Consider the following 21,178-nt stretch of genomic DNA (forward strand, 5'->3'; position numbering starts at 1 on the left):
GAACAACCATCACGTTCATTTGAATGGTCTTCCCTTTCAATGTTATGGGCACATTGGGGAGGATCCCTAAAGGTCGAATGGTTCCTTTATCAAAGCCTGATAGATTTCTCATTTCAGGCAAAAGCGCTGGCGAACCAAGCGCTTTCCAAGCAATAGAGGAAAGGATACTCACAGATGCCCCCTCATCAATGATAGTGCCAGCCATTACCATTCTATATATTTGAAAGATAATTTTGAATGGTATACTGGCTGGCAACCGGGGTTTGCCTAGTTGGTTCCAGTCGAATGAGACAACTAGGTTGCTTGGTGGTGGGACTGAATAGACGACCGGATATCATTCTGACGAACTTCCTTCCTGCGATAAAGGAATGGGGGCATTGCCCCCTTGTTCATCAGAGTCAGTGTTGATGAAGAGAATTTGTACGGTGTCGTCTTTATTCTCCTCTTTGATGGTATCATTCGAAGATAGAGCCTCTGAAGGAAAAACCGGGTCAACTGCTGCCTCAACCTTTTGAATTTCGTTAGGTATGGATTCAGACGATTCATCTTCAATGATAGGTGTTTTGGCTGACCACCTGAGCGGGCCAACCAGGTTCTCAACTAGTGAAGGACTTGGCAGGAGTTTTTGATATCCAGGAGGAAGTTGCGCTCGTAAAATCGAGCGATCTTCCAAAATTCTTTTTGCCTTGTCTAAGAAGGGACAACGGTGGATGCCGTGATCGCCTTCACACAATCTGCAGGGAAATCTAGCTTTCCCTCTCTCTCCTGGGGCTTCACTTCCACTAGTTGACGGTGAGCAGTCAACATGGCTATCAGAGGTTGATGCTACCGAATTGTGCAAACGGGGAGACCAGTCCTTTAGTATCCGAGGGATGCAGGAACAATCTCTGTGGAAATGGTATCCCTTGCATATGACACATGGCGATTTAGGTCTAGTGAGTGATGTGTGTGGATTTTTGTCAGACGACACTTGTTTGCCCCCAGTCGCCTTTGGCTCCTTCTTCTTCTTCTCTTTCTTCTTCTTCTCCTTCTTCTCCTTAGGAACTCATTTTTTTGCTCTACCAGTTCCGTCAAGCGAAGAGGAAGGAGGAGAGGAAGAATTATACGAAGTAGAAGGCTGGTGGGTAACTCTTGTCTGGTCTAACTGTTGACTCGACTGTTCAGGAATCGTGGTGTTCTGAACGACATTGGTTGAAAAGAGCCAGACCGGCAGGCCAATTGTCAGTCCTGGAAGCGACAATGTGGCCATGTGGGGCGCACCAACATCTCCCCAAGAGGAGAAGGGACTAGGATTTCCACCAAGGGGAATTCCTTGGTTGGTGGGCTCCATCTTTTCAACCTAAAGATCAACGCGGGAATAAACGGTGATTGTTCCGTTTAAAATAAATTGTTAACGACGCTTTAGACACAACTTGCTTTTTCACTTTTAAAGAGTCGAGAAAAAGCTAAAGATGACTCTAGTCTCCTTCGATGTTTTAACGAGCACGAAGTGACAAATGCTCGGATGGACTTTTTCTGTTATAGAGTTTGAAAAAGGCCAAAAGAAACTGCTCTGGAGTTCTAGGCAGAGGGTGTGCCAAACTTTTCACAAAACCGCAGAATACTTTTTAAGGTACGGGCGGTCGATCTTCCTGAATGCTGTGTTCAGTGCATTGCGATCAGTAGGGGGGCCGACATGGCTTCCTAAGGATAAAGGTTAAATTCCTATAGGGGTCTCCCAATATATACGCGACGGTACGTGGGAGCACAATCCGTACTGGCGCTATCGTCCCTTAGGAGGAATCACCCACCTTCCATGAGATCGACAGTCACCAGGCTTAACGACGCCGGAACACGTCTCTAGCCTAGACCTCTATGTTGTGCGTTATGTTGCAAAGCGTTGTTAAGTTCATTCAGTTTATTTTAAGTTGATCTTTTTAGAAGTTTGCCTTTCTGGATCACCACGAGATGTATGGTACAATTCCTAAATGCAGTCTAAGATGATAAGCAAGCTTTATATCTTTTCAACTTTGAAAATCCTAGCTACTAAGGGAAAAGAAAGACACCATCTTTTCTCGAAGAGCAATCAACACACTCTAATGCACTTTTCCTAAATCAAGCATGCAAACTATCAAAATGCAAATGCACAATGCAGGTGTTTGTTTTCCGCTTTCTTAGTATTGATGCCTACAAAGAAAGCTTTTTGTACAACTTTGAATTTGTTTTTAAATGACAAATACAAACAAGTTTACTTTTTCGAAATCAGAAAGGGTAGAAGAGATTACAGTACTTTGTGACTTTCGAAATGAACACTTGTTTTGACACTTAAAAGAGACAAACTCAAACCAATAAGAAAAAGAAAATGTATAATCAACTGTAAACAACCAATGAACTCTCTCCTAAGACCACAATCAACAGATCTGAATCAAGGGCTACAGGATGATTATTTCACTCATGCAAAGGAAAACTGTAAATGACGCCACAAACACATAAAAACACTCACAGTATTTTTGTACAAAAGGAGGTGGAATTTAAGCAGAGAAAAGGAGTTATCAGACTGGTACCTATGCTGGTTACAGGCTGCAAAAATCAAAGATCAAAACAGGGCAACAGAGAGCAGAGAACCCCAACTGCACAAGGAAAAATTGGTTCAGTGCAACCTCAACACTGGGGTTTTGACATTCAGTGCAGGTGGCCTTCACGGGACCTGCGTTGAAATGCAGAATCCCTTCACAGGGTTCGCGCTGAACGAGAAACGAGAGTTTCTCACTAGGTTCTGGGTCACAGATTGCTAATTAATCAACGGTTTCAGGCCAAATAAAAGCAACAAGCAAGGTACAATCAAAGGGATGCTTTGAGGGGGTACTAAGATCTATCACAAAGGATCATCAAATCATTTGTGAGTCCATTGTTCAGATCATAGACAAATCCAGTGATTGGATCAAGGTAGCAACTGCCTACTTTGCAACTGAGAATAGCAGAAGCAGTTCGATTGTTGCTGTTGAGTCTATGAAACAAACAATGATAGAGACACAAATTAAATGACTAAAACAAATCTCCCCAGTGGAGTCGCCAATTTGTTGTGGGGAAAAATGCCTATGCAGGACAATCCTATCCACCTAAGGTGTGACAATGCCTTAGCAACAAACAGAGACAGCTATTCTAGTATTCTTCCTTTATGAATTAAGAATGAAGAGAGATGGATGGACTAACCGGTGTCTTCCGTTTGTCCTTCGATCCGGTTTCTCTTCTCTTTGGGTGTTCACAGCTACTTGCCTTCTCGCTCGCCCAGCTTCAACAGGTCTCTGCAAGATTACAAGAGAAGAACACTACACAAAGACATAGATTCATAATCATAACTAGTTCAGGATTAGAAGTAAACTAAACATACTAATGAAATCATACATCAAAGATACATCAGTATATAGGAGAAAACCAAGATAGCTTTATTGATGAATAACAAGGTTCAGGAAGAGATACAACCCAGAGGGCTCCAATCCAGCATCTCCTTCCCAGCAAAATGGAATTCCTATCTTCACCTCCCTTCAAAGCATTAAGCACCCAATGATTCCAGTCTCAAACCAACAGCAATTCTTTGCAATAACAAAATTCCAGCCTCTAGATCTCATGGAGGAGAGATCCATATATAGATGTTTTGGAGAGAGGATGAGTCAGCTTGAGATCTGACTAGTGTCCTCTCCCTCTGTCAGTTCTTGATTCCACTTGGAGGTTCTTGCTTCCACTTGGAGATTTGGAACCTCTTACTCATCACCAATCGAATTCCCTGAGGCAAGTGTCATTTTGGAAGCTTCATGGGTTTTGACACCTTGAGAAATGAGCTTGCCACATGTCCACTCTCGCTCAGCGCAGGTAGCCAGTGTTGGCTTTGACATTCAACGCAGGTAGCCAGTGTTGGTTTTGACATTCAGCGCAGGCAGCCAGTGGAGCCATTGACATGATCCTAAATTGACTTGTTTTTGAGCAGTTTTTGGTGGAGAACTTCTGTGAATTGCTGTGGTTTGTTAGCCTTGTTCCTCTAGGGGTAGGAACAACATGTTTAGGGACTTTGGATCCCTTGGATTATGGAAATTTTATGCTCAATGCTGTAAGGCACAAAAATGTCTATAACAGTTGTGTACCTTGCTCATAAAGAAAAGCATCCTACTCAAGATTCTTCAAGAGGAATAGGTGGTCAAAGAGGAAGAGGAAGATATTTCAGAGATAGGGGGGCAGACATTCTCAAGGAGAAAAGGCAGATTTGCACTGCATTCGCTGCAAAAGAGATGGATCACATGCGTAGAAATTTTGAATAATATGACACTTATTCACAGAGATTATCCTGATTATACACTATTATGGAATACATGCATAATACATAACCTCCTCTACATTGATCATCAATTTTGTGGAATTAAAAGCAATGAAACATCAATCGCATGCGCACATAAACACAGTATGTAACCCGGGGAAAGCATACAACTGAAAACCCCCAACTATCCGTATATTATATTGATTGAGAACATGTAACAATACATAGTACAATACTCCTCGCAAGTACTCAATACTATCTCCACTTGTTACACACAAACTAGCTCAGATTTGATGCCTCAAATCTCATCCACTGTTTGCTTGCCTCCACTGCGCAATCCTGCAAGAGAATGGATGATAATGGCTCCAAACTTGTTATTACCTTGTGTGTGACTACACAATCCTCATTATCAATCTCAATCCATGCATGTGCAAATCTCATGCACAACTAACAGCTGTCTTGCCCTTTCACTCACCTCTAACACCTGTCTCCACTGAACTGTCCATGCACTGAGTTAACTGATGTATTCTTCAGTTGCTTTATGAGTTAGTAATGAGTGAATTAATTAATAATTAATTCACACAACTCATCGCTAGTGTATTCTTTAGTTAGACTAAATACAACTAGTTCAACCAAGTCAAACTGAACACAACTCCATCAACTCCTCAATCAACTCCACCAGAACTCAACCACTTGAGTTCTAACTGAAGTCCATCATGCAATGGCTCAACTGACTCATAAGAAAATTGTATTTCCTTCTGACAGCTGCATGTGCCACATCTGTAACTCAAACTGAAGTGATCCAAGAGAATAAGATATTTTTTATAGTCGAAATATTATTAAGAGCTAATAATATTCGACTGTTCTATATTTAGACTTGGCAGTCTAAAAATATACTCCGCCCATATGTCTAAAAATAGAATTCCATCTATTTTTACCAACATGACCAATCATCCACAAATAGCATCCTGCAACTCATAGACCATGATCCATATGTTTAAAAATAGACATAGTCTAAAAATAAACTTTGTGCCAAAAATAACCTGCGGGCCCACTTAGTGAAGGCGACTCCTTTCCATTAAGCTCCATCATCTTGTTGCATTTTCACCACTCCCCCTCAAAAAGATATGGATTATCTACAACCCCTATCCTACCATGGTGGTATTTGAATTTGCTCTTGGTGAGCGCCTTCGTTAAGATATCAACACCTGATCCTCCATTGGAATGTATGAAAGTAACATGACTCTCCGCTGCACACAATCTCTGATATGATGGTACCTGATGTCAATGTGTTTGGATCTATCATGAAATAATGGATTAGCCGAGAGTTTAATGAAACTCTGGTTATCACAATAAATCACAGTAGGCTCCAAGCATGAACCGAACAACCCAGCCAGGATCTTCCTCATTCATATAGCCTCGCATGCAGCCAAACTTTCTACCATATACTCGGCCTCTGCTAAACTGAGTGCCACAGATCTTTGCTTCCTGATGTTCCAAGAAACAGCTGTCGACCCGATACTGAAGACCCCTCCAGATGTGCTCTTTTTGTCCATTGGGATCCCTGCCCAATCTGCATCCGTGAAGCCACATAGCTTCACCTCATCCTCTTGTCTGTACCACAATCCAGATCCCAATGTGCCTCTGAGATAATGCAATACATGCTTGCCTGCCTTCCAGAAGAGCTTGGTTGGCTTAAACATAGCTTGTGAAAGCTGGTTAATAGCATAGCATATATCGGGTCGTGTATTGACCAGATACATAAGTGACCCCACCAACTGTCGATAAACAGTGGCATCCACTACCTCCACTGAAGTAGCTTCCTCCTTCCTCTAACCTCTAGGAAGAGGAGTATCAACAGGCTTGTAGCCATGCATGTTGAAATTCTCTAGTATCTCCCAAGCATACTTACCCTGAGAAACAAATAGTCCACCACTCCGCTGCCAAATTTCCAATCCCAAGAAATAATGAAGGAGGCCCAAGTCCTTCATTTCAAACTCCTTAGCAAGATCATCCTTGCATGAACATCACCTGTTAAAATCAAATCATCTGCATACAGTACAATGATAAGCAACTTACTCTCCACCACAATCTGGTATAGGTTAGGATCCGCCTCACTCTTGGAGAATCCAAGTCTAGTGAAATAATTGTCTATCCGTGTGTACCAAGCACGTGGTGCTTGTTTCAACCCACACAACAGTGCAACACTCTCTTGAGCCTGCACACATGTGACTCGTTGCTGAAGATCTCGAAACCTTTGGGTTGCTCTATGTACACCTCCTCCTCAATGACTCCATTGAGGAACGTAGTCTTCACATCCATCCGATGAATGTGCCATCCCATCTGCACTGACAGAGCAAGAATCGTCTGTATGGAAGAATACCTGCGACAGGTGTAAAGGTTTCCTCATAATCGATCCCCTCTATCTGTGAAAAGCCTCGGGCAACAAATCTTGCCTTGTACTTTTCCACACTCCCGTCAGTTGCCTACTTCACTTTGTAGATCCATCTCGAACCCACCACTGATTTCCCCTCTGCTCTTGGGACAATCTCCCATGCACTGTTTCTAACAATCAAATCATACTCTTCCACCATGGCATCTACCCATGCGGGGTCCTCCACAGATTCCTTGAAAGAGGATGGCTCAGTCACGACACATTTTCTCACAAGAGCCATGTATCCAGTGTACCGATCAGGTGAGTGTCTCTGTCTACGTTGAGCTGTAGGTGGTCCTACAACCTTCTCTGCATCTTGAGCCAGTCGCTCAGCTTCTATGAAGCGCTTTCGCCCTCTGATGGTTGGCGCTGCATGAGTGGTCTCTTCCACTCCATGAACTTCGTCCTGCGGTTGATCCACATCCTGAAGCTCATCCTTACGAACTAATAGCTCCTCATCTGCATGCAAGTGTGGCTCCTTCTCAAGCGAACACTTCATGGCTTTCTCCTCCTGAAATTTTATATCTTGTCGCACAACAGTCTTGCGACTGTCTGGCATATACACACGATAGTTGTGGGGCGTATCAGTGTACCCCAAAAATATCCCAACCTTGGCCGTCGGTTCCAACTTCTTCCTGGAATCCTTCGTCACATGCATGTAAACATTAGAATAAAAAATCCTCAAATGAGAAATATTAGGCCTCTTACCAGAATAAGCCTCCTCGATTGTACTCATGCCAAGTATCCTGTGAGGACAACGGTTCTGCACATATACTGCAGTATTGCATGATTCCACCCACAAGTGAAGGGGTAGGCCCTGATCATGCAACATCGCCCGTGCAGCACCCACGATCATTCTGTTCTTCCGCTCAGAAACCACGTTCTGCTGTGGGTTATGGGGAGCTATGAGCTCTCTTCGAATCCCTTCTGCATTGCAGAAGTCCTTGAACTCACCAAAGATGAATTCACCACCATTGTTGCTCCTACGAGCCTTCACCTTCTTCCCTGATTCCTTCTCGACCAGTGCTTTGAACTAACAGAACTTTGAGTCTGTCTCGCTCTTCTTCTGCATGAAGAAGATCCATCACTTTCGAGAGAAATCATCAACAAAGATCACATAGTACCTGTGCTTTGCTATCGAAGCTACTGAGAAAGGTCCACACATGTTTGTGTGAATTCTCTCAAGGATTTTCGTGGAGCGATTATCCTTCTCGTGAAAGGTGGCTTTCACAAACTTTCCCAAAGTACAACCCTTGCACTGATCTGACTGCGCAAGAGTGCCTTTAGGAAGCCTAGTAGTAATCTGTTGTAGTATCTTCAAGGCTCCATGGTGAAGGTGGCCCAATCTCCTATGCCACAGCGCGCCGTCATCCCGGCTCACCATTGCTTCTGCCTTGCATTCCATTGCTGCGCAGCCATCTACATGCAACTGATAAAGGTTCCTGACTCGAACCCCTATCTTCCGGGTTTCTCCAGTTGTCTTACTGTGCAGGAAAGCCTTTCCCTCACTAAAAACAACATCATATCCCTTGTCTTCTAACATCGCCACAGAGATAAGATTCTTCTTCAATCCTGGAACATGAATCACTTCCTTCAATATGAAGGGTTCACTAGACTCCCTCTCAAAGGAAATGGTACCGATACCGGTCACACTGTATCTACCATCATCGCCCATCTCGATGTGCACTCCAAGATCCTTTTCCTCCAGATCAGAAAACAAATCTCGATCTCCTGTCATGTGAAAAGACACACCCCTGTCCAAGAACCATACCGATCCCATCACACTTGATACCAAACATGCGATCAATGAAAAATCTAGCTCAAAATGTGAGGCTAAGGCCTCTCCCGCTGCAAATCCAGGAACTTGCTTATTTTTCTTCTTTTGCGGACAATTTGTGGCATAATGTCCGTGCTGGTGACAGTGAAAGAACTTCACCTTGGACATGTCTTGATTCTCGCATTTCGCACCGGAATGAGAAGCTTTCTTGTTCTTCCCCTTCTTTGCTTTGGCAGCCAAAGCGCAATTTTCTTCATCAATTTCCTTTGATGAAGATCCATCCCTAGTATTCTGCCTGATCTCCTCCTGCACAAGATCTGACCAAAGTCTCTCCCATCCTGGCAATTTCTCCTGACCATTGATAGAGTCCTGATAGGAATGCCAACTCTTCGGAACACGAAGGAGAGCCAAGCTCATCAAGTCCTCATCATCGACAGTCACCCCCACACTTCCCAGCTCATCCCGACATTGGGTGAATTTCGTGAGATACTTGGGTATACTGTCGCCTTTCTCAGACCTAATGTTTCTGAGTTTATCCTTGAGCGCCAACTTCCTTTGGTCGCTCTTTCTTTGGAATAAATCTATCAATGCTTTCCACATCAAGTATGGAGAAGCCTTTCCATGTAGGCTGGACATAATGTGATCCTTCACGCCCTCCAACAGAATCCTTTGACACTTTGTTGTCTTCTTTTGCCAAGCATCAACGTGAGCAGCTTCAGTAGGCTTTGGGACCTTAGCCTCTATGAACTCCTTCAGCCCATTGTCATCTAATACTACCTCCATCCTATCTTTCCATGCAATATAGTTCGAGCTGCCCTCAATGGCATACTCCAATCACAATTAGTTGAAAGACATTTCAACTTTGACACCAAGAAAACACTGCTGCAAATTTGAATTCCACCAGCTCAAAACTCAACCGCTTCTGATCTAAAATTCGTGAGAACAAGGTATTTCTTGTATAGAGATCGACTGTATGGGCATTCATCGGATATCTCACTTCCAAAGGAAGGATGAATCCAGAGGCTACCTGGACCGATTACAGACTCTGCTTGAAGAAATAAAATGTAAACACTTCCTGAATAATAGATTTGATGATCAACTCTGCTCTGATACCATGTAGAAATTTTGAATAATATGACACTTACTCACAGAGATTATCCTGATTATACACTATTTTGGAATACATGCATAATACATAACCTCCTCTATGTTGATCATCAATTTCGCGGAGTTAAAAGCAATGAATCATCAATCACATGCGCACATAAAGACAATATGTAACCTGGGGAAAGCATACAGCTGAAAACCCCCAACTATTTGTATATTATATTGATTAAGAACATGTAACAATACATAGTACAATAATCCTCGCAAGTACTCAGTACTATCTCCACCTGTTACACACAAACTAGCTCAGATCTGATGCCTCAAATCTCCTCCACTGTTTGCATGCCTCCACTGCGCAATCCTTCAAGAGAATGGATGAGAATGGCTGATCCAAACTCGTTATTACCTTGTGTGTGACTGCGCAATCCTCATTAGCAATCTCAATCCATGCATGTGCAAATCTCATGCACAACTATAGTAACAACTGACAGCTGTCTTGTCCTTTCACTCACCTCTAACACCTGTCTCCACTGAACTGTCCATGCACTGAGTTAACTGATGTATTCTTCAGTTGCTTTATGAGTTAGTAATTAGTGAATTAATTAATAATTAATTCACACAACTCATCACTAGTGTATTCTTTAGTTAGACTAAATAGAACTAGTTCAACCAAGTCAAACTGAACACAACTCCATCAACTCCTCAATCAACTCCACTAGAACTCAACCACTTGATTTCTAACTGAAGTCCATCATGCAATAGCTCAATTGACTCGTAAGAAAAGCGTATTTCCTTCTAACAGCTGCATGTGCCACATCTGTAGCTCAAACTGAAGTGCTCCAAGAGAATAAGATAATGTTTATAGTCCAAATATTATTAAGAGCTAATAATATTCGACTGCTCTATATTTAGACTTGGCAGTCTAAAAATAGACTCCGCCCATATGTCTAAAAATAGAAGTACATCTATTTTTACCAACATGACCAATCATCCGAAAATAGCATCTTGCAACTCATAGACCATGATCCATATGTCTAAAAATAGACATAGTCTAAAAATAGACTTTGCGTCAAAAATAGCCTGCGGGCCCACTTAGTGAAGGTGACTCCTTTCCACTAAGCTCCATCTTCTTGTTGCATTTTCAACAACATGATGCCTCTACATGAAAGCTACCATGGTAAAAAATTGAGTAGAAAAGAAACCAATAGAAAGGTAAAACTGATGATACAGACAAAGGTAAAGCACCTAAATCTGCTCAATATGTTGTGGCACAATGTAATATTGGAGTAAATGAAGATTTATTTAATGCTTCACTTGCTTCTTGGAAAAATTATTGGTTTCTTTATTCAGGAGAAACCTGCCACATGACTCATAGAAAATATTTTTTTGAAGAATTTACTGACAATGTTGATGGAGCAGTATACTTTGCAGACCATCAGAAATCCAGCCATCAGGGCTTGGCACAATCAGGCTTAAACTTCCTGGTCTTCCAGACTTTCTTCTGCATCATGTTCTATATCTCCCATAGCTCAAGAGAAACTTGCTGTTCTTGGTCCACATCCGCCAGCAAGGTCACTCCATTCATATGTTTGATGGCAAGCTTGAGGGGAATAGAAGAAGAAATACTTCTCAAGCTGTAAGGAACCTCTTCTTGTGCACAACATTTCTCATACAATTGTCATCATGAAGAAGGTACACTTCCATCAAGTTTATTTTGGCATGCTAGATTTGGACATTTGAACTATGACAACCTCCGCTTGTTGAAGAAAAATGGTGTTGCTGGTTTGCTTACAATTCCTAGGAACCTTAAGCAATGTGATGCTTGCATTGTAGGAAAGCATAGCAAATAGTCTTTTCATGATTCACATTCAAGAGCACATAGAAAACTTGAACTCATTCATTTAGATTTATGTGGTCCAATGCCTGTTCCTTCTGCAAATGGAAATAAATATATGATGACATTTATTGATGACTACACCAGGATGTGTTGGGTTTATTTATTGAAGAACAAATTTGATGCTTTTCAAACATTCAAGAATTTTCATAAATGGATTGAAAATGATGCACAATCTGATATTGGGTCTATTCGCACTGATAATGGAAAATAATACACATCAAATGATTTTGAAAACTATCTTCGCCAACATGGGATCAAACATCAAACAACTGTGCCTTATAATCCCCAACATAATGGTGTAGCTGAAAGAATGAATAGGACAATCTTAAATATGGTACGATCCATGCTCTTCTTCAAAAATATAAAGATAATGTTTTGGGTTGATGTTGTTCTATGTGCTACATATATAAAGAATAGATGTCCATCTAATGCTACTAGAAACAAGACTCCATATGAAATGTGGTATGGACATGTTCCTTCGGTAAAGCATCTCAGGGTCTTTGGTTCCACCTGTTATGCCTTGATACCAAAGGTACATAGAAACAAACTTGATGCTAGAAGTTGTAAGTGTATCATTTTGGGGTATTCAAACACCTCCAAAGCATACTGTCTCTATGATGAAGTAAATAAAAAGTTTGTTGTATCTAGAGATGTAATTTTTCTTGAATCATCCAAAAATGACGATGTTGTTGAGTGGAAACTTGATTGCTTGGATAGATTCGCAAAATAAAAATAATTTCAAGAATTTGATAATCAGATTCCACATCTTGCAGGGGGGATTCCTATACTAGATCAACATGTGGAACCGTCTTCTGAGGAACACTCTCCCCTGCATGAAACTCCAACAGATTGATAGAATTGGGAGACTCAATCTTGATTCAGTCCCAACTCAATCAACGGAGTAGCCTAGACCATCTGAGAAAGGTCCCCAAAAGTGGATGAAGAAGACACTTGAAAGTGTTCATCCTAATGAGGTTGGAAAGATAGGAACTAGAAATTCAAACTGGAAAAATGGAGGTGATGTGGATGACTCTAATTCCCCTGTTGATATGGATGTTTCTTATGATTATGAATTGAACTTGTCTACAGATTTTGAACCAACTTCCTTCAAAGAAGTTGCTTCTCATGATGAATGGAAAGAAGAGATGCAAAATGAGTATGATGCCCTCATAAAGAACGACACTTGGAAGCTGGTTGATCCTCCATTAGGAACCAAACCAATTGGCTACAAGTGGGTCTACAAGAACAAGTATAAAGTTGATGGCTCACTTGACAAGCACAAAGCTAGGCTTGTGGCAAAAGGTTTTGCACAGAAGGAAGGGGTCGATTATGAGGAGACTTTTGCCCCACAGCAAAATGGGCTACCATCTGGACACTCTTTGCCCTAACAGCTCAGAATGGTTGGAAAGTCCATCAAATTGATGTAAAAAATGCTTTCTTGAATGGAGATATAAAAGAGAATGTTTTTATGTCCCAACCTGAAGGATTCGATGTGAAAGGACATGAACATAAAGTATGCAAATTGGTGAAGTCCTTGTATGGCATCAAACAAGCACCGCGAGCCTGGTATGAAAAACTAACTGAGCATCTTCTGAAAATCAATTTCAAACATTATGATCTTGATGATGCAGCTTTATTTGTCAAGAAAGTTGGAAAAACTGTTGTATATCTTGTGGTATATGTAGATGATCTTTTGATGACAAGGAAAAAGGAAAGCTACATTGCATCCATAAACAAGGAATTGGGGAAAGTTTTGAAATGACTGATTTGGGCTATGTTCATTACTATCTTGGTATTGAAGTAACCCAACATCCGAAGTCCATATTTATTTCTAAAAAGAAATACATTGGAGATCTGTTGAATAGGTTTGGCATGACAGAATGCAATCCTCTTACTACTCCAATGGAACAAAACTTAAAGCTCACATCTATTGAAGGAAAAGAATTTTAGGATGCAACAAAGTATAGACAACTTGTAGGAAGTCTCAACTACCTAACTACTATGAGACCAGACATTTCATTTGCTGTTGGAATCCTCTCCAGGTTTATGCAAAAGCCTTGTGAGGGACATTGGTTTACTGCAAAAAGACTTCTAAGGTACTTGAAGGGAACTCAAGACTTTGGAATCAAGTATACACAGGTGGACAACTTCAGCTTGATTGGATACTCTGATTCAGACTTCGATGGAGACAAAGAAACTGGGGTATCTACTCCAGGATATGTTATGAGTCTTGGATCAGGAGCTGTCTCCTAGAGATCATGCAAACAATTAGTTCCAACAGATTCCACAACAGAAGCAGAATACGTGGCAGTAGCTGAAGCAACAAAAGCAATTGTGTGGCTCAGGAAAATTGTTGAAGATTTGCAGGTAAAAAAAGTACAATCAACGCCACCCATGATTGACAATACCTATGCAATAAAGTTGGCAAAGAACCCAAAGTTCCATGATCGAATGAAGCACATCAATACTAAATATCATCTGATTCGACATCATGTTGAAGCCAAAAAAATCCATCTCTGCCATTGTTCCATGAACGAGAAAATTGCAAACATCTTCACCAAAGCACTTGGAAGAGAAAAACTTGAAAGATTCAGAATGATGCTTGGACTCACAAACATCCATTTAGATTAAGGGGGGAATGTTGACACCTAATCATCAAGATTGTGTGAATAACTGAAATTGATGTAAATAAATAATGGAGAATATGAATAGTCACCGGGAGATGAAATGAACAACCTCCCTCATGTCTATAATAAACACCAACCTAAATGAAATCAATGAATTGAACTTCTGGAGTTACTACCTGGCCTGACAAGAATTTTGTTCCATAGTTGAGAAAAGATAGCTAGGAGAGATAGGAGGTAGAGCACAAAGAGAAAATATATCCACTGTATCAGTCCACGGGCCACATACATTACTTCTCTGTACCTGCAACTATATTTCCAGACATAGAAAGGCAGTGAAGTGACCTCACCTTCTAGGTGGTTTTTCTCTCGAAAGGGTTTCCCAGAGAGCATATCTTGTTTCTTATGTGTGCATGCACTAATTAAAATTAAATCCACAAATCTTAAAGTTTAATATACTGTAATAGTGTAAAATTCCAGTATCTTAATATATTATTATCATATATGTTGTGACAAATTGTCTAATGGAATATCCAGAGAAGTCTACAGATCAATTCTGGATGGGACTCCTACACCAAATGGTGTGAAGTCTAATTGGGACTTCATATCGGGGATATCTCCAGAATGTTGGCGGGTCCGATGCTGTCAACATTTTTGTTGCTAGAAGGAGGGACATATGAAAAGTTGATCCCATCAAGTTTGTTTGAAATTTCAACACTCATTAATGGCTTCCTCCCATATCTTAGCCCGACATGTTTTTATAGAACCTCAAAATTGAAAGTGCCAATGGAAATTATTAATGACTTGTCAAATCTTCAATTAAATGGTGAGGGTGAAACAACCTTCTTTGAGCACACCACTCGTTTTATTGAATTTTGCATGAAACACAATATTCATTACGAGGATGCTGCTTGTAGGTTGTTCACTCTTATGTTCAAACAACATGTAAGGGAATGATGTTACTATTGGCTTGTATGAGCTTGACCCAGGTTCAAAGATGATTTAGCCAAACAAATCCTGGTACTACTGGTCCTTTCGACAACAGTCTGCAGAGCGCGGACTGAGGTCTCACCTGAAGTAGTATGCGAGGGTGCTAGAAACAATTTTCCACAACCTAGTGATGTCTGATGGTTTTTAGTGGTCCGCAGATTAACCTTGTGCGCACGTCGCTATGCGCACCTATCAGTACCTCACATCCGATAATGCTGCTTTCGCGCAATCTTGTTCAAGGCGTGATCTGTGTTATTACCCAATTCCTTAAGTTAATCCAATATTACTCGATTAATTAACTTATCTATGTGAGCCGAATTATACCTAACAATGTTCAGTATTACAAGTGCGCATAATAAACAAAATAGTATAAATGCATAGAGAGTAATACAACAACAGATACACAGTATTTGGAATCAATTTTATCTTTATTATTCCTTTTCTTGGGTTACAGACTCAACTTCGCCCCTATGCACTCAGCTGCAGGGGTCTGCGCACTCAACTGCGGACTCTACTAGGCCTCTAGGCACTTAGCTGCAGAGCCTCTTCCTACTACTACGACCCAAGACACTTAGACTTCTTCTCTATCCACTACTAGATCATTACATTCCTCTCTCTCCAATTTTTTTACAACTTAGAGCCTCGCTCTATTTATACAATCCCATGGTCCATGGACCATGGGTAGGCTGACATGAAATTGCATTACATTACAAAACTTTGGGCGAACAACCCTATGACTCAACATACATTTCACGCTCCGTGCCCACAATTCGTGGAGTCTTACAACATCTTTGACCAAAACTTGGGCTTTGAGCCTCAAAAGATGTCATGGGGGGATTCCATGCCCAATAGCCCCCCAATACAAACATCGTGACTCACCCTCGAGTCACTCTATCAACACAGTGATCTTGGCGCGAAGTCCCTCCAGCTAGCCTTGTGCTGCTCGGAGGTCCGCAGCACACTGCTCTGCGGTTTCCTGGACCTACTTCATGCGCTTTTCCAAAGCATTTTTGTCAGGATCAAATCCCTACCTTAGCACGTACATCCCCTGCCTCTATGCGAGCTTGCCTTCGATATCTGCCGTGATGGTGAAGGCCTATCAATCCATGGCTGGATGCACACTCTGATTATTGCCTCTCTCTATCACACCGCATCCACCTGCTCCTTCAATGCCTTAGCTTGATGCATCTTTACAAGTCGTTAAGTGAGGACTACTGACTGCGCAGTTCCTCGGACACTGTCATACTGCTCCTAAAGTTCGCGCGCCTTTATTTCTAGGGGTTGTATGTTGGGGTCCTCCTATAAAGATGTGAGGACCACAAATTCTTGTTCCAACATACCGGTACAGTCTTGTAATGCACGCCCAATTTATTCCAACCCTGTTTGGATAGCTAGCGCGTTGTTCTCTGATTTCCAGGGGAGTGGAAGGTTGCGCCTTCAACTGCAGCTCGACGATGTTAAGATTTAACTCCAGCTAAACCTTTATCGTTTCTGCTATGGCTTCGCGGACGCTGGTCGCCAACCTGTGGATCCGCTCTGCTGCTGGTATATTTGCTAGGATAGCCAGCTCCGGGACGCATTTGCAAGCATCATCTACTACCTGTTCCAACCGATGAGTCTGTGATACCAGTTCATCACATTATAGGATGAACTGTTCAATGTTTATCTTTTTCTCACTCAGAACTTGTATCATGTGGCCCTCCCTGGCGCAGAGTTCGGCTATTATTCCATCCTAGAGTTGGTACAATGTTTCTTGTGCAAGGGAACCAAATTGAGGCCAAGTCCTTTGATTCTACTAACAGCAGCTCTGTCGATCTCATTTTCTACTGCCAGTGCTTTGTCCAGTAAAACTATTGTATTAGCCATCCTTGCACGTAGCATCTGTTCTAATGTTGATGTTCCTGCTGTGACGTAGGTGGACAAGGGACCTTCCTGCAGGGGCTGCAATTGTAGTTCCTACAACTGCGCCCTTAGGGCCCCCAACACAGCCTGTTGCTCCGTCATAACTTCTTGGAGTACTTCCTTGGTGAAATCGCAAATCGTCTCGCCGATGTCGTAGAGGTCTCCTTCAGTTAATGTAATCGGGTCAATGGCCAACTTCGACGCCTTGACCTTTTTCCATGGACCCAATCTCTTTGGGACCTACGACCATTTGAGTTGGGTCGAAGTGGTTCCTGGGTCCACGCCCTCTTCTGCAAGGTCGGTGTCCTCTGCCTCCCATCCTGCAGACACTTCTTGACCCTCCTTTGCCTACACTATTGTAGCCTCTACTGCTGTTGCTGCTTCAACGACCTTCTTTTTCTCCACGGATGCCTGTGCCACTTCGTAGGTTGCCCTGACCTTAGCTGCTTCTTTTTCGTTGTGCCTTTTCTCGGCCAGTTGACACGCTGTTATCTTCTCCAACTTGCCAAATCTAGGGCGCGCAACTCGGGAAGCCATGAATCTAACACTATAAATATCGCATTGTCAATGGCTATGAATGGGAGTTTTGTCCACTGCTGCATCGGATCCTTTCATGCCCTGATGTAAATGTTGTGCATGTCTACCTTGAAGTTTGTAAAACTCTGTGGACTATTGTGCACTGTGGGGGACAGGCGCGACCTCCTATTAATCCACATCCGAATGCTTACCTCCATGAGCACCCATAAAATATTTGTATCGCGAGTCCACTTCGCGTCTTTGGTAGCCCAGAGCGATGTGTACTTTTGGCCTCTGCAAAGTCATGCTCTATGCTTGGGAACTGACTATCCTCCGGTAGTTCTCTCGCTACTAGCAAGATGGACAAGAGAAACCACATGCAGTGGAAGGTCTTACCCTACTCCTGGGCCTACTTGCAGTTAATAAAAAATTATTCACAGAGGAACTCGGCCCAGTTGAACTAGACCCCTTCCACACACTATTGAGCCAATGCAACTACCAACGCTGACACTTCATCGCCACGACATTTCTCATTACTTTACCGACCAACAGCTGGGTGGCTACACACACCCCTTTATCCTTGATACTGTTGATAGAGTACCCCCTCTTTTTCTTCTCGATCTTATATTTTTTCTTCATGGCTTTTGTGAGAGCCAAATCGCCGCTTTTTCCTGCTATCATCACAGGGTCCGTTCCCTTACAGGGAACCCGAGAAATTATGTGGATGAGATCCGTCGTGATGGGAATAGGCTCCTCCAGCCATAAGTACCCATCATGCACTAGGTAAAGTAGCTACCTGATGATGAAAATGGCTATGGGAGTGAAAGTGTGGTATGCTCAGTAGATGAAGCAACCTAACCTTCTCCACACTGCACAACCATTTTCGCGGTTGTAATGTGATCACTAGCCCCTCCTTATTCTGTTTCATTAGGCTCTCCATCTCTAAGTGTGGGAACTTCTCACTGTCTACGAGATCCTAGTCTTCAAATTTTATGGTGGGCACACATCCTAGGAGCGGACCCTCAAATGTAATTCCATCGTAGAGGAGCGGGCTCTAGAGTGCACTCTTCGTTGCATCCAGATCCTTTGGTACCTTAACTTTCCCTTTTTGTGGAGGGACATACTTTGGTACTTTTGTTGTAGAGTGCATTGGTTGGACGTCCACCTCCACATCTTCTTATTCCTCTACCTCGAAAATCTGAGCCTGTAATTCCTCCTCCTCTTCATATGTCTCAATGGTGATAGCCTTGCCATTTTCCTCCATTGATAGCTTACTGAGTCGCGGATTCCTCGGGGACATGCGAACTGGTCCCATTGCCTGCTTATCCTTTTTCGGTCTCGGTGTCCAAGGTGATTTCGAGATTATTGGCTCAATCCCAGTATCTTTAGGAATATCATGTACCGTATGGGTCGGCACGGCCTCACCAGTAGTTCCTTCTTCAAAGCCCAAACCTCTCCTGGTATCTGTTATCTTTTCTGTAGTGTATGCGGTCTTTCGCGAACTTAGGGGCTCGAATATTGCTCGACGCTCAACACTCTGTGTTCTATTCAACCGCTCAAGTCTCAAGTGAACAATGTTGTCTCGTGGCTGGCCCTTGGAGTTTTATAACACCTTTTGAATTGAAATTCAACCATTCCCCCCAATTTTGGGCCATCAATGCTTTCTTGGTGGTAGATTTTTCGAAATCTTTCTCATAACTACTATCTTAAATGTTTGCCTCCCACTCCATTTGGCCTCAAACTAGACATCATGTCATGAACAGTGACACCAATGGTCACTTCCCAACCTACCCATGCAGTAGCACAACTCTGTGTATGTGGGTGCGAACCTTGTGACATGCTGACTCTGCGCGCACATTTCTTATTGTACAGCTCCCCATCAAATTCTTTTATAGTCCCATGCTCCCTTTCAACTACCTGGAATACTAAGACTATTCTTCCTACAGCTAGTCAAGTGGTTGCACCAACCATACGAGGCTCCATCTCACCTTCCAATATAGTCTGCGAAACATCCCCACTTGCCCTCGCGATAGTTGATGCCACACGCTCTACTCTATGCAGTGCGTTCCCTTGGTCACTGCATTTGGTGATATGTGGCCCTAGCCATGGCAGCAGACTAATCAATTCTTGACGAGCACCTTCTAATCCATTGGTATGATAATTTGCACCTTGCCTTGCCATTCTTTGTTTATCAACAAGACATGCTTTCTTGATCTCTCTTTCCAGCCTCTTGACCTCTACGTCCATCAAAATTCTTTTCTTCCTTAGTATTACCTAGTCTTTTTCGAGTTCGTGAAGTATAAGGTTCCCTTTCCGAATGGCTTCTTGAAGCCTTATGTGTTCTATCTCGCATAACTGTATGATTTATTCGTCCTGCGAATTGCACACTGTCGTACGGATGGGTGTTTTTATGTGTAGATTCATTGTTGCAAGGTCTTAAGAAATTACAGTCCCTACCCTATTCTACAACTTTGGAATTGTTTCTGCGGTCGGGGTTTCGCACATGGTTCTATAGGCCCATCGGACCGCTGGCAGGCACAGGTCCTAGTCAGTGCGTCTCACCTGGTGGATTCTGTTCAACACCTTGCACACCCTGTCGAATGCTTCTCCGTGGATAATCCTTGGTGCGCTGTGTACCCCACCATCTTTTGGGTGTTGCGCGCAGTTCCCATTTGATAGCAGCAAACCACTGCTGTTCTGGTACTGCACTTTCAAATTTTTTCAGGAATGTTAGCCCCCTAATTTTCGCTCTTTTTTCCATTTTCCCCTTCCTAAATCATAACCATTTACCGTTGTTTTACCTCTTTTATACACCCTCATCTTGCACCAGTCCAAGAACGATGACATATTTCGTATAAACTTTATTTTTCATACTTTAATTTAACTTAGCATTAATTAATCATTTATTACATGATTTCTTACTTTTAATCACTCTTTGTACCTTATGGATATCTCCAATGTTTATTTGGTAGTTAGATTACTTATCGTGACCACTGATTCTAGTGCAGGATTGGATCTTGCGCCATTGCCAGCACAACAAATCCTTGCAGCAGATCCGAACCTCCTTGATCACCGCCTTGTTTTGAGCAGCTTCAACCATGACAGCAAGATCGATCCAAAGGCAGCTGAGATTGAATTTGAGAAGAACGAAAGCTGGAGATTGGATACGACCAATTTTTCTACCTGTCTAAGTTTAAAGGCCTAAAAGTTAAATTCTGTGTTTGGTTATGTAATCGGTTGAATGATCTATTTTGGCCTTTTGCCAAAGATCTATATAATGTAGAATGTAAATAGGAATAAGGGAGTTTTTGGATTGAATAGAGACACAACCAGAGAGGCGGTAACAGGTTGTTATGTTTTGTTATCACCCGAATCTGGGCTGGACGATGTATTAACGTATGTACTTGCCTCAGTGAATTAATAAAAGGGAGCTCCACCTCATGTTTTACAAATCGCATTTCTATATTTGAGCTGATGAATTGATTAAAGTATTGAGCAACGTTTTTATATAAAGGGGAAACGCATTGATTGGCTAGGGCCCAGCCAACCAAGCACGTTTACCCCATTTTCTGTTTCTTGTAATTGTTGTTTATATTGTCAAGTGTGATTTAATTTTAAGCACATGCATTCCTGTCTAAATGAA

At 42.2% G+C, this 21,178-nt stretch overlaps 1 pseudogene; it reads right to left on the bottom strand.

Annotated features, from left to right (window-relative positions):
* Nucleotides 1-16,983, bottom strand: part of LOC149231566 (E3 ubiquitin-protein ligase XB3 pseudogene) — a 42,141-nt pseudogene extending 25,158 nt beyond the window's left edge.
* Between the last annotated feature and the right edge of the window lie 4,195 nt (nt 16,984-21,178).

The sequence above is a fragment of the Pinus tabuliformis genome, chromosome J, assembly GCF_031772625.1.
Source record: "Pinus tabuliformis cultivar Carrire ecotype Pingquan chromosome J, CPIR1, whole genome shotgun sequence".
Classification (NCBI taxonomy): Eukaryota; Viridiplantae; Streptophyta; class Pinopsida; order Pinales; family Pinaceae; genus Pinus; species Pinus tabuliformis.